Source organism: Notolabrus celidotus, chromosome 14 (genome assembly GCF_009762535.1).
Source record: "Notolabrus celidotus isolate fNotCel1 chromosome 14, fNotCel1.pri, whole genome shotgun sequence".
NCBI lineage: Eukaryota > Metazoa > Chordata > Actinopteri > Labriformes > Labridae > Notolabrus > Notolabrus celidotus.
The window spans coordinates 19,149,294-19,163,544 of record NC_048285.1 but is presented as its reverse complement, the minus strand read 5'-3'; positions in this window follow the sequence as shown (position 1 = coordinate 19,163,544).

Sequence of the window (14,251 nt, the reverse complement as noted above, 5' to 3'; positions counted from 1 at the left end):
TGCGCAAGGTCACAGGAATCCAAATGAGAATGAGGGGCCAGATGTGGAAAGGGGATGATACAGGTAGATTGTGGTTGGGAAAAAAAAAAAGATGATCACATGACCAAGGCTTGTTTGGAGGAGTTGTGTCCCTTTAAAATCCCCCAAAACTTAATTTAATGAGCTGCAGGACTCCTCTGTGTCCACCTAGCTAGCTCTGCAAGGCGCTGTGTTTGAGCAAGACTCTGCATTAGGCTAATATGAATCACACATTGCGGTGCTGCAGTGCATTAACAGGAAGCCGCCAACCATTGGAGTGTGTTTGCCTCTACCAGGGCATGCGTGATTGTTGTGGCAGATGTGTGTGTGAGTGTATCAGCACATCAGAGAGCATGCGTCTACGTAGCAGCAAAGCAAAGTGCAGGATATACATTTCTGGCTGCTCCCCTATCCTACAGACGAAGCACGTATTTGGGTGTAGTGTGTGTATGTGTGTTTGAGTGTGTACGTGCTTACGTAAATGTGTGTTTTTGCAGGAGAGTACGTGCGCGTGCACGTGAGACATCAAGGGGTGTTAATTTATTCAAATGAGCTGGGGAGGATAACGAGAGGAAGGGGTGAGGGGCAGAGCAGTGTGTGTGTGTGTGTAGGGGGGCACCTTCTTCAGCTAGAGGTTCATCTCTCGATCTCTCTCTCTCTCTCTCCCCCTTCTCCTTTTTTTTTGCAAATGAGACTATTTGCATGAATGAGAAGCAGGGAGCAAAGTGAGAGACAGTGAGAAGTCAAAAGCAGAATTTGAGATGGCGATTCGGAGGCAGACAGAACGCCCCCAGACAAAAAACACACTGTGCCAGGGCGATACCACCACATCCAAGATGGCTGCCGCTGGAGGCGTCCTCCGTGGGACCAACCCAGAGACCCGATGCGCTCGCTCCACTATGGGTGACACACAAACACACTTTCTGGTTTCTACTGTGCTCCTCAAACATAACGAGGAGAACTGAACGTGAAAAGCTGAGTGAAGGATCTGCAGTTATCATCTAAATTTGAATATAAGGACTGAGTCAGATGATCATGGTGGCTTGTTTAGAGATATTGATCAGAGATATCTAGTGACACCCAGTGGTCACAATAAAGATGTTATCATAAGAAGATGTTACACAGCTGATTTCCCTGCATCGGCTGGTCTTTGCTAAGTTTTCAGTAGGACCAAATTCATGATGCGAAGTCCAACAAACGACAAAGCAAAAAGTTTGGCGTGCTGACCTTCTCTCTTTTCTTTGGACATTTTTGGGAACCAGTGTTTGAATCACTTACATTTTGATTTTAAACAAGAAAACCATAATGTTCTTGAGACAAAAATACACTATCGGCCACTTCACTGTAAACAATTTATCTTTAACTTGTCACATTCCTAGAAATTCAATGGGTCAGAACTGTCTGATACGGAAACATTCAACATATCAGTTGCACAATCGGTCTAACTAAATGGTTATCACATATGCTGAGCTGCTGAAGCTTCATCTGGTCGTTTAAAGTCCCAAAGAAATACAAGGCAGTTAAACTCATTCACCAAACTGCAGAAACCTCCAGGGTGTTGAAAAGGCTCACATGTATAAATAAGGGATGAACAAACATAATAAAAAATGACTGTTTACACTCAAATCTTTGCAGTTCTGGTCTGTTACATCACATCAAGTCAACAACAAACTGATGAAAGAGAGAAAGAGACTAAGAGAGTGAGAGAGAGAGAGAGAGAGAGAGAGAGAGAGAGAGAGAGAGAGAGAGTTGGCAGGTGTTGCAGCGTGGAGCCGAGGGCAGACTTTCCATCTTGACCCTCTGTGCTTTGATCTTATCACTTTCCCACGCTTTAACACTCGTGTAACGCTGTCTTACCTCTGAAACTGAACACATAAAATAATATTTCAATCCGAAAATGCTTTCGCTGTAGTTGCACAGCAGAGAAAATATTATTTACACCTTCAAAATGAACACATAGAAAGTCTCACTGTACTCAAATCTTTAGAAACACAGTGATAAGTTGGTCTGCTGACTACAACAACTATTGTTTACAGTGCAGTGGCCAAGCCAACTTAAAGGGGACCTCTGACATGCTATAGAAAGGAAAAACGTATCTCCATCTGTATGCTTTTAGTGTAAACAAACCTCGTAAAAAAGGCTGCCTGTCAATTAATCATGTTCTAACAAGGACCACCTGCAGCAAAGGCCTGTTCCTATAAACACAACACATCAATGAGCTACACTACTGAGATCAACTGAATCCAGGACAAAGTGAACCATACTTTCAAGTTCACAGAGACTCTTAAAAACATAATTTTGTTCCATTACGAATATTGTATCTAAAAAATACTATGCATGGTTGTTTATTAAAAAAAAGATAGTAATCTTTATACTTGCTCTCCTGACCCATACATTAAGATGTGCAGGAACCACTGGGCTTCAAGCGTCAGCCATAGACAGATAAGGGCAGCTAAGAAGTATCAATAGGAGGACTTGAGCTCAGTTGGTCTTAATGAGAGGTCTGAGAATCTCATGAGATATATATGGAACACATATATAAAGATATACACAATATAGACAGGATGTGGTTTAATACCTGCTTTAAAAAGTCTATGAGGAGTTTTAACTAGTTAGGGAACAGACTGAAATTAATATTGGTGACCCTCAATCAGCTAAAACAGCCAACCAGACCATAAGTGACGAGATTGGCTGTTGATTCATAGTTTGGTTGCAATGTCCAATAACCCCTGCAGCAGGGGAGGTGTCGGGCGAAGGGGTTAACTGCAAGATGCCAAAATAGTTTTACATTTGTTTTACATTTTCCACAGCAATGATTCTCCATGAGTGATACACTTGACTTAAAAAAAACGCAGGATGGGGTGCTGGTGGCCTAGTGGTCTAAGCGCCCCACATACAGAGGTTATAGTCCTGGTTGCAGAGGTCGCCGGTTCAACTCCCGGCTGGGATGATTTGCTGCATGTCTTCCCCCGCTCTCTACTCCTCACATTTCCTGTCTGTCTTCAGCTGAACTATCAATAAAGGCAAAAAGCCCAAAAATATAACTTAAAAAAAATCAAATAAACGCAGGATGAGATTTTTTGTTCATAAACACCACTTAAACACATCCAGGACATATTAGGAATAAGATAGGAGGTACTGTTTTGTCGAAAAGGGGGGACCAAGACTGAAAAGTCCCCCACAGGAGCTTTAACCTAAGACTAATTATAGAGTATTTCTACTTTTGTTATCGGTATTGCTATTTTCCTATTTGCTATTTTATGTCAGTGTTATCTGCTGTAATCTTTGTTTTTGTTTCTCCCCGTCTGTCTGTCTGTCTGTCTGTCTGTCTGTCTGTCTGTCTGTCTGTCTGTCTGTCTGTCTGTCTGTCTGTCTGTCTGTCTGTCTGTCTGTCTGTCTGTCTCCCTTTTTTAACTGTCTTTTCCTCTATCACACTTTCTCTGCCAATCAAGCATTGAGAGACGGCTACTCACCAGTGGTTTTGGATCTGCCTGTTAGAAGGAAGATATTCCTTGTTGGTGTTTGCTCATATTAGATTTATGTATTATAATATAACAAAGCATAATATTGGCCTTTTCTTTCTGTAGTGTCATTAGTTAACTTTTGTTGTGACAAATTGATTTATCAATTAACTGACAACTTCAGGGGGATCAGTGATAACAGAGAGATGAGGATGAGCAGTTTCAAAATCGCATAATTCCTTTATTCGGGTAGCTCATAAGCGCTAAACACTCCACAAACTGGAGGAGAAACAACTGCAACATCTAAAAAAAAAACATTAAAAAACAACCTACAGCTTTGTTAATGTCAGTTTGCTTGAATTGCTCAGGTTTAGGTCGTGAAATTTTCATAATCTTATATATATGTATGTAAGAATGTTTATCTATTGTATTCTTTCAGTCTAAGTGTCATGTTTAGAGTAACTTCATTCCTATGTCATCTGTGATGGGCGAGATAGTGTCAGTGTAGTAATCAAGGTCTCTCCCCCTGCTCCTGTCTTTATCTATGTGTTGTGGCCGACTTACTGTCTCCAGAACCAGAGCACAGGTCTTTCCACTTGTTGTGTTCCTATTGTCCAAACATGGCTATCTAACTTTAGTGTTGTCTTCGGGGGGAATAAATACCATGCCAAGGGTTTTGTCTGCCAGAACTGACTGGCATTGCGCTGCACTCTCCTGCCTGTGTACTGTTATGTTATTTCTCCTTGATCAAGTTCTACATAAACTATTTCAACGTAAGTCATCAGAGTCTCCTGAGTCTTCCGTGTCCAGTCTCCAGTTTGTTGCTGAAGTCCATCGCAGTTTCTGTCTCTACTTCTTGCCCTAAAAGATGTTGAGTCAAACAGTTTCACACTAGAGCATCATTATTTTATCAACTTTACACCTGTTTGTTTTTTCCAGGTCACCATGATACTTTCTTTTTAGCAGCAGTAAGTAGCCAACCTAAAATGCTTATGGGAACAGTAACAGCTCATCCCTCTCATACCTGTCGAGCACAGGGTGCATTTAAGTGTGTGTGTGTGTGTGTGTGTGTGTGTGTGTGTGTGTGTGTGTGTGTGTGTGTGTGTGTGTGTGTGTGTGTGTGTGTGTGTGTTTGTGTGTATGATGTTATCAGCTCTAGTGAACTGTGTGATACATGACTTCTCATGCTTACCTCAACTGGAGCCCCCATGGAAAGCAGCTGACCTGACTCGAGCCCTGAGGGATCCAAACGGTAAAACTGCCTGTTTTCACCTGCTTTAGCTTGGCTCTCCTTTTTTCCACAAATTCAAGTGGATGTGAGGGAAAGAGACAAAGAGAGGGAGGGTGAGAGATAGACAGAGAGAGAGAGGGAGAGCAGGGGGTCCTTGGGACTCACCCAGTTGACAGCTCCTGTCTCTGCCTGTAACGACTTATTTATTCAGGGATAATTAATCAGGCGCAGTTTTTCTGGCGGTATGATTAATGCGCTTTGTCATCTCTGCTGCAGCGATGAAAACACAGCAGTCTATGATGCCACTGCACGGCTGCATCTCTCTGATGCAACTGCGAAACAGAAAGTGCTGTTTCGAGAAGTGATGAGCAGTATAACTCAGTGACGCATGAAGGAGGTTCCCTTGTGCAAAAGAAAACTAAAAGAAAACTACAACTTCTACCTCATTGCTATGTTTGACACCATAAATAATTTACAGTGTTGGCATTATCTTCTTACGTCTTTTAGGACAGTGCGAGTCAACTGTAGCTGGAAGATCATGTCTTCCAGCTACAGTTGACTCGCACTGTCCTGCTCTACTCTGGGAATCTGTGTTCAGCTCTGGAGTGACCCAGCACTTGGTACTTTGGTCATTATTGTGGTGATGTTAATTGTTGATGATGATAATGGAAGGTCTTTAATGGTTTGGTTGCTTCATTGTAGATGTTCCTTATTTTATAATTATAAAATTAAAAAATAAATAAATAAATAATAATTCCTTACTTACTTTTGTGCATCATGCCACCACGGTGCAAGACTGAACGCTTCAGGCGCTCCTTTGTGCCCACTGCCATCAGACTGTTGAACAGTAATGGAGGCCACAGACTGCACCATGCTGACCACTGACACACCCCCCCCCCCCCCCCCCCCCCCCCCCCCCATGAACAGATCCATAACATCCCTGCTCTGTCTGTCACACTCCATCATCCCATCCCGAACTCTCTCTTGACTGCTGCTGGCATTATAATGTATAATATACTGTATTATATAATTATCTTGCTATATTATATTTTGTTATATTACATTACTATTCTAACTACAACCCATGGTCATATTACATACAAATATTCTTTCTATTTATTGCTTAATTTGTCATTACCAACCATAATCACACCATGTCAACCTGTCACTACTGAAACATTGTTTAATACTGCCTGTAATTACTTCTATTTAATTTAATTCCATTTGTAACATTGTATATATCTAAATTGTACTCTAGCTTTATTTATCTATTTTATTTTACTTATTTTTTTTTATTTATTTATTTTTTTTATGTTATTTTATTTTGTTTTATTTTTGTTTTATTTTTATTCTTTACTTATTTTGTACTTATTGAAACTTCTTTCTTGATTATACTTATGTCTGGGTTGCTGTAACAAATTTCCCCCCCGGGGATCAATAAAGTAATATCTTATCTTATCTTATCTTATCTTATCATTGCCTTTACACTGCTTGGCAGCACCTGCACCCAAATGGACTTGAAGCACTTTGTTACTCTTACTGATCTTGTTTCCTCTTGTCTAGATCTTTGCTTGTGTTGTTCTTGTTCTCGTATGTACGTCGCTTTGGACAAAAGCGTCTGCTAAATGACATTGTAACATTGTAACATTGTAACGTCTCACTTATAGTTGTGGGTAATAAATATCCCGCAATCATGACTGTTATTTGAATTTCCTTACAAAATTTAAAATCATCAAAGTTATTTTCTTTTTTACAACATTGATTGATCTTACATTGTTTGGCAGCATCACCATTCCATCCTTTCGGGCAGTAGGTTTCACTTCTTTCAAGTCTCTGGAGGAAAGTTGAGGCTGCTGAAGTCCGTCTTCCTCAGATTGTGCTGATAGATAGTGATGACGGCCTTATGGCGCCACCTCGTGGACATTTTGGTTAATACAGGGCGCATCATAAACAAAAATCCCTTTCTCAAAAAAACGTGCACAACTCAACTAAACTTCTACACAGCCGCAAATGGACTTACAGGAAAACCTGCTGGAATCGTCTGAATAAAAAGTATGAAATATGTTAAAGTAGTTAGGATAAGGATGGGAGGAATAAATGCTATGGGTACTAAAACCTCTAGTAGGCCGAGGTATGTGAGGGGAGACGCTTTCAATTTACAGTGCTTGTATTTTCTTGTTGTCGATAAATGTTCTCAAATTTGACTATCCTCAAGAGAAACTCGAGTAGCTCAACTTAAACAAATGTCGAATATAAAGGCTGTTATTGAGTTTCACAAATGTTACTCCTGCTGCCCTCAAACAGGAAGCAAAATACACTGACCATAGTCAAATTAGCGCGCACAAGGAAGGAGGAAATACCTTTAAACCTTAGAGGGGCGTGTCCTTACCAGACAGGAGCGCTTGTTTTATTCATTTGTAGTCCCAGATGTAATCAGCTGATCATTTGATGTTGACTTGATTGGTATTTGTATCAATTTGTATATATTTAGACTATCCCCTTTTCAGTTGAACTCTCTCTCTCGTTTGATATCTTAATAATAATATTTTTTTTAATTTGTAGAGCACCTTTCAAAACCAGGTTACAAAGTGCTTTACATGGGCAGCAACATAAAACAGGCAGATCATAAAAACACACAAGTCAAGATAAAGAAATAAAAAATATTCTAAAAGACATAAAATTCCCCTAAAATAACTCTAAAGGTATACAATTATTTTAAAATATATTTCTTAAAGCTGCTGTGAGGAACTTCTGGTGTGTATTGATTCTGGCGCCCCCTTGTGGACAAAATGATACCTCATATCTCTTCTCCTGCAAATGCAAAATTAGTGTCTTCAGACAATAACCTCATCCTGTTGTCTTTTAACATTGATATTCATCACACAATGTGAAATCAGCCAAAAAAAGGATTGTCTCTAAAGTGAGATGTGAATCATCTGTTCTGACACCTACCCCCTCAGAACAGTTTCAGGTATTAAAAATGACAACAGAGGAGGTATCGGTGTTGTTGTGGATGGTCTTGTTTGCTTTTGAGGGTAAGAAAGAGGCATCAGTTTCAGTCCGTTTCTCAGCCAGTTAAAAACTCCTCATAGTGCCTTTAAGATGGTTAAAATATAATAAAGTAAAATAAAATTCAGATGAAATCTGGGAAGGCTCTGCGATAAAAGTATGTTTTAAGAAGGGATTTAAAAGAGCTCACTGACTCAGCAGACCTGATCTCCTCTGGCAGAAGGTTCCAGAGTGTCGTACCCCTTACTGCAAACACTCTGTCCCCTTTTGTTTTCATTTTAGTGTTCGGAATGAACAGTAAACCTCTGCCCGAGGATCTCAATGTACGTGTCGGCTCATAGGGCATTAAAAGGTCTGCTATATAGCTCGGAGCAAGACCATGCAGGGCTTTAAAAGTAATCAGTAAAATCTTAAAATCAATTCTAAAACATACAGGGAGCCAGTGCAAGGAAGCTAAAACCGGAGAGATGTGGTCGAATTTTCTGGTTCTGGTTAAAACCCTGGCAGCTGAGTTCTGTACAGTCTGGAGACGATCAAGGGATTTGTTGTGCAGGCTGCTAAAAAGACTGTTACAGTAGTCCAGGCGTGATGAGATAAAAGCATGTAAAATCGTCTCAGTGTCTTTAAAAGTTAAAACGGACCGACTTTAAGAGATGCTTCTGAGGTTGTAAAAACACGACTGTCTTGCAATAGGCTATTTCCATAGGATAACTGTTTCAAGTGTTTTTGGTATTTTGATTCTTATTTTCTTCATACAGTAATTGAAATGTGGCTTAATGGCTTGGCAATTGACTGTCAATTGGCTAAAACTGTCACTTAGTCATCAGTGTCACATAACCTCTCTTAACCTGAATCATAATAAAAGCAATGCTCCTACTATGCAACATTGGCAACACAAAGTTGTTGACATTCTATAGCACAACAACTTTGTGTTGTAGGATGGCAAATGCCCCAGCACTCCAGTTTCTTTTTGGCAGAGGTTATACTTTATTAATATAAAAGCCTTACATTCTTACACACATAACAGTTCATAGCATTGTTGCACATTGCAGCACTCTCATGGTTCCTGGCTGGTTTTCATTCATTTTAATCCTCTTCAACATGTTTGGGCTGTGGAGAATTTAACAGTAGTTTAATTGTTTTATCATGTCGTCATGCTTGTGAATACACTTTAATTTTGTCTCAATGTAACATCAGCTTTCTTAGAATGAACCTGTGGCATTTAAACTTTATGAATGCAGAAGCTGAATCTTCAAACTAGTGAAACTTTAAAGTAGCTTGTATGACCAGCAGATGTCACTTTAAGGCCATTTCAACTGGTGGATATGTCTCTCTTACCTTGGTTTTGCCACAGTTGACGAGCTTGTTGCCTTAAAAAAAATGAGATTTAGTGATTAGGTCAGAACAACTGGGCTTTTCTTCTGACAAAGCTGGTCTGATTACAGCCCTGATGGAAACAGAGCAGTGAGATGGCAGCAAGATATCAATTTCATTCTTTTTTTACTCAAAGGAAACACTTCACGAGGCACTTATGTTAGAATTCAGCCAGTCTGTTCAATAACATCAGTATGACAGATTCTAAACACCAATCACACACACACACCAACACTCACACAGACTCATGTGATTATAGCTGCTGACTTACCTGCCAACAGAAAGAATGAGAGGAACACAATGACTCCAGCAAAAACCAGACCTCCAACACGAAGTGTGTAGTAGTCTAAAAGTACACAAAGTACAATGTCAGTGTACCATGATCGTAATCTATGTCAACTATCACTGTAATATTTCCCTCTCAGTTTTCCCCATATTTAAATGTAAAAATCTTTAACCTTTGTGGTCAGGTTTCCCTATGTTCCATTTCTCAGAACAACAAAACTCTTTCTATTCCTCTTATTAATTCCTCTATCTCTACTCGTGTTCACTTCATTTGCCTATCCTACATCTTTGTGTGGGAAGAAACTCCCTTTATCTCATGAATGCTTTCTATATTCTCCTCTCTTTCAGGTCAGAGGTTTGACATTTCAACTTGTTCAACCAAATATATTTGTAGTTACTTACCATACACAAAGTCTGCATCAGGGTCAACAAATTCTGCACCTGGGGACAGACAGGTAACAGAAATTCAGTATAAAAACACAACAATTCAACTGAAACAAATGTGCTGCAGTTTCAACCTGGCTACATGCTAAGTCATTCATTAGCTCCCAGCATTGTACCTAATAAAACCAAACTGCTACTTTTACAATCACAGGAAATAGTCATACTGATAATGTGAACTTGATTAGCTGTGTCACACTGCTTAAATCTAAAAAGATTACCTCTTTTCATCTAATAAAAAATGTAAGGTACTTCTACATTAAGTATGTTAATTGTATCTAACTTTATACTCTCATTCCACAACTTTCACTGAAAACCATCTATCTCCAATTTGATATTGAGTTTTCCTGCATTAGTTTAGAAAAAGGTTGTGCTTATTAAAGTAAATATTTTAAAAACTTGCAAAATGCAGTTTAGAAAAGCTGCCACCAGGACTGTTTCCCAAACTCATGGATGGTGGAGATTTGTTTCCCTTACAGGACAGCAGTGCTACAAACATATGATAATCTTATAGAATATGATGCTAAATGCAGATAAAACTTCCCCAATATACAGTGATCAAGTTTAGCATAACATTAATCATTCAGTCTAAAAATGGAACAAAAAAAAGCATCTTAATATGACAATCCAAAAACACCAAGAGTTCCATCATTGCATAAGTATCACTTGAGATAGTTAAAGCTCCTATGAGAAACTTTTTTGGTTTTTGGTGCTTTTTACATCACCTGTGGATAATATGGTATCTGACCTCTTGCTGATGCTGCTCTTTCCATTTCTTGGTCATATTTACTGTCTAAAAATTGCATCCTGCGTTCTTTTAACAGTCAAATGTACCACTTGTTGTAAATATTTGCTTGTGAAAATGTGAAAAAAAAGCAGTTTCTCCAGTGAGCTGTCAATCATCTGGTCTGACACCTACACCCTGGCAGCAGTACCAGGCATCAAAAATTACAATAAGGAAATTTCAATTGTGTTGCTGACAGTCCCATTTCCTTTTGAAGGTCATGAAAAGACAGCACTATCATTTTCAATCTCCTCACAGGAGCTTAAAGTATAAGCTTTACTTGCACTTACAAACTTTGTCTAGAAAGGCTTTGGAGTCAAGGTCTTTAATTCAAACTTCTTAATAATTTTCCATGGAGTCTGACTTCTTCCCCAAAGTTGTTTACCATTGCTCAGTATACTTAAGGCTCTTCCAAACAATCTGTTAATAAGTCATCCTTGAATGACACAGGTACACCATTTACGTGATGTAGTAAGTGGTTCTGACTTAATATCCAAAAACAAGATCTGCGTCCTTCCATATGTTATGACAAGATGGTGTCATGTTAAAGTGGCACTCTCAGACACCTCTGTGTGTGATAATCATCAGATCAGCTGCTGAGTAACTCACCTTTAGAGGACATGATGTCTGGTCTGTTTGTGTGTTTGTTCAGCTGACAAAACTGGAGGGACATAAAGCAAACAGTCAACACAAGCCGAACAGCTGGCGATCCATGCATGTCTGCTGTATTTAATGCATAATTCAGTGATATCTCATTTTTATAAAGTATTCAGAATCAGGTGACTGAAAACCTCTGTTTGCAGGGAGGAAGGGTCTGTGGATTTTGTTTCGATAGCCCGTCCATTTTAATTAGGTTAGAGACGTGTAAAGGCTCATTTAAATCGGCTTATTCACTCTAGATGAGAGGTGGTTGAAAGGCTCGGAAACTCTATATGTCCTGACAAATTGCCTTATCGGCTTCTCCACGACAGACTTAGAGCAAAACGATTGCCTTGATCTTCACTGAGAACTTTAAGAGGCTAATGGCGTTATTGATCCTCTTTCCCCCATGCTTTCTCTCTCCATCCTTTACACACTCACACACACCCAAACACACACAAATACAAGCTTCTGGTTTGATCTCCATCTCCTGACCTCTAATTATTAACTTACACAGATTAACAGACTAAAAATTTCCCTCCCTGTCTCCATTTTTGTTCAGGCGTGCTGCTGTGAATTGTGGACTTCGCTGCTTTCATTCGTTATGTGTCTGGGCCTTTTCACTGCACCACTGAGCATGAGGACATACCGGACAGTTACTCATTAATATATTATAGCTCCAATATTCATTAACCTTGAACCTTGCACCGTCTGATAGAGGTTAGAGAAGGGGTAAATTGAGTAGATGTGGTGACACTTGGCTAATAATGTAGATTTAATACTCAATCACTTGGCAGACCCACCCCTAAATCAATGCATTTATTAAGTTTCTTCGGAGGGGGGTAATTAAAAGAGCACTGAAAACAGATTACTGTCTGTCCTCTAAACCCAGTTTTACAGCACATCATAACTGGAGCATGTGGATTGTAAAGAATTACATTTTAGTGCATATTGCTACAGTTTAACACAAAAATGCACATCCTAAATAACTAGTAACCATTAGAATCGCTGATTTTCACTATTCTAATATGAACTGTAATCATATGAGTAACAGTTTTTTCAAATTTTAGGCATTTAAAGTATGTCTTTTTTTCAGGAGCTTCATATTTGGTTGAAAAATTGTAAGCAAGTTACTACTCACCAAAGCTGCTGAAGGCTCTGTATAACCTCTATCCAGGTGTGAGTGTATGCGTGTGTGTGGCCTTGTCTGCTTTAGAGGCAGGTGCCGACAAATCACCCACCCCTTAGATCCACCCACTGTCTCACACACACACGCGCGCACACACACTTCCCTTCGACTACGGCAGCCATATTTCCGTTTCGTCGCACAGTTACATATTTACAGGATAATAAAAGTTTGTACTCTCAAGCCAATAAAGAGTATATCGGCCAACCTTTGGAGTCATTGAAGAATGAGCGGCGTATTTTAAGCTCTGCTGGTAAGGGAGATGACTTATAGCTACAAGTAGCAGCAGCAGCAGCTTGTAAACCTGACTGACACAGAGATTGTTGCATTGATTTAAAATACTGTGGGATGGTTGGAAGTGACCTTTCCTGACCTTGAAGAGACATTTTGGCTTTCAATTAAATCATCACATAAACTCTTTTCACATGTGGTCAGACATACTTTATTTATGCAACAAGTTGCTACACAATGTGGCCTCATGCAAAGAATGGACATTGCTTTTACTTGTACAGCAGCCATCGTAACAACAGGTAAACTCAGACTCTGAGTTGGAGGTTCCTGACACAACAATGACTGTTCTTTTGTTCACTCTTGCTTTGTTTGGCTTACACAGGGCTAATGTAGTCTTACACATAAACAATATCACCTTAAGTTACACTTGCGCTCTCAAATTAATCACTTGAAATCGGTTTGCTTTTTTATGTATTACAACTATAAACATTCAAAGCATCATGACAAAAGTAATCAAATAAAAGGGGCATAAGAAGAAAAGAAAAAGACCCAGGTTTCATACTTTCAGACCTACTTGAGTGTGTATGGGGAAAGTAATCATAGTCTGCAGGAGACTAGTTAATCCAGGCGGAGCCGGTGACCGAGCAGTGGATTGGGTGTGCAGAGAAAAAGGCAGTGAGACAGCTGATACAAGAGCTCCCTCCACTATAAAGGGTAAAAGACTGCTGTGGAGGGGCTAATTCCATTGCTCAGTCAGAAAGCTGTAGCAGTTCAGATTGTCTTATATAAGGCTGATCACATTAACAAAGAGATACACGTGCACTTGTGATATATGCACACACATACTGTATATACCTACATGTGCACACAAAAACACACGTAATAATTCAAACATAGACCTCAACTGTATAATTTCAGTGAACGATTGGTATAAATATGTGTACAGTATATATGCATATATTTTAGAATTCAATAACAAACTTTATTCCTAAGAGTTGACCATACTCGCACAACATACATTTTCTACAAACATCACATTTAGAGTGGAAAGCTGCTGCGGTTTAATGTCAAACTGCTTCATTGGTTGTTTATCGTAAAGGTAGGCAGTCTGACAGATTAATATAATTTTGATGCCAGGAAGACATTTACAGTAAAACATGGAGGGACATCAGGTCATTTTTTTAAGTTAAGACAACATATTTGATAACTTTTAGCAAATTTAGGACAACAACTTTTGTTAGCGCTCAGCTAGCTAACATTACGGTTAGCAAGAGAGTGGCTGAAAGCTGTATAAAGTGTCAAAAGACTGAGTGAAAAAGGCATTGACAAGCTTCACATTGTAAATAATGGATTTGTTATAATTGCACATACTAGCATCAAACAGATGCTAGTTTTATAAACTATCAACTCCAATGCTAACATTGAAGTTGAAGTCAAGCCTTTATTTTTGTAAACACAATTTAAAGGTAACCTTAGCATTTAGCTACCTCTTAGTGAGCTGCTGTACTAGCTAGGAAGTGGTTAAGTGTTACCATTAGCTGCTGGCAGGTGGTAGCTAACAGGTTATTAAATATTCTATTTTGTCTTGAAAA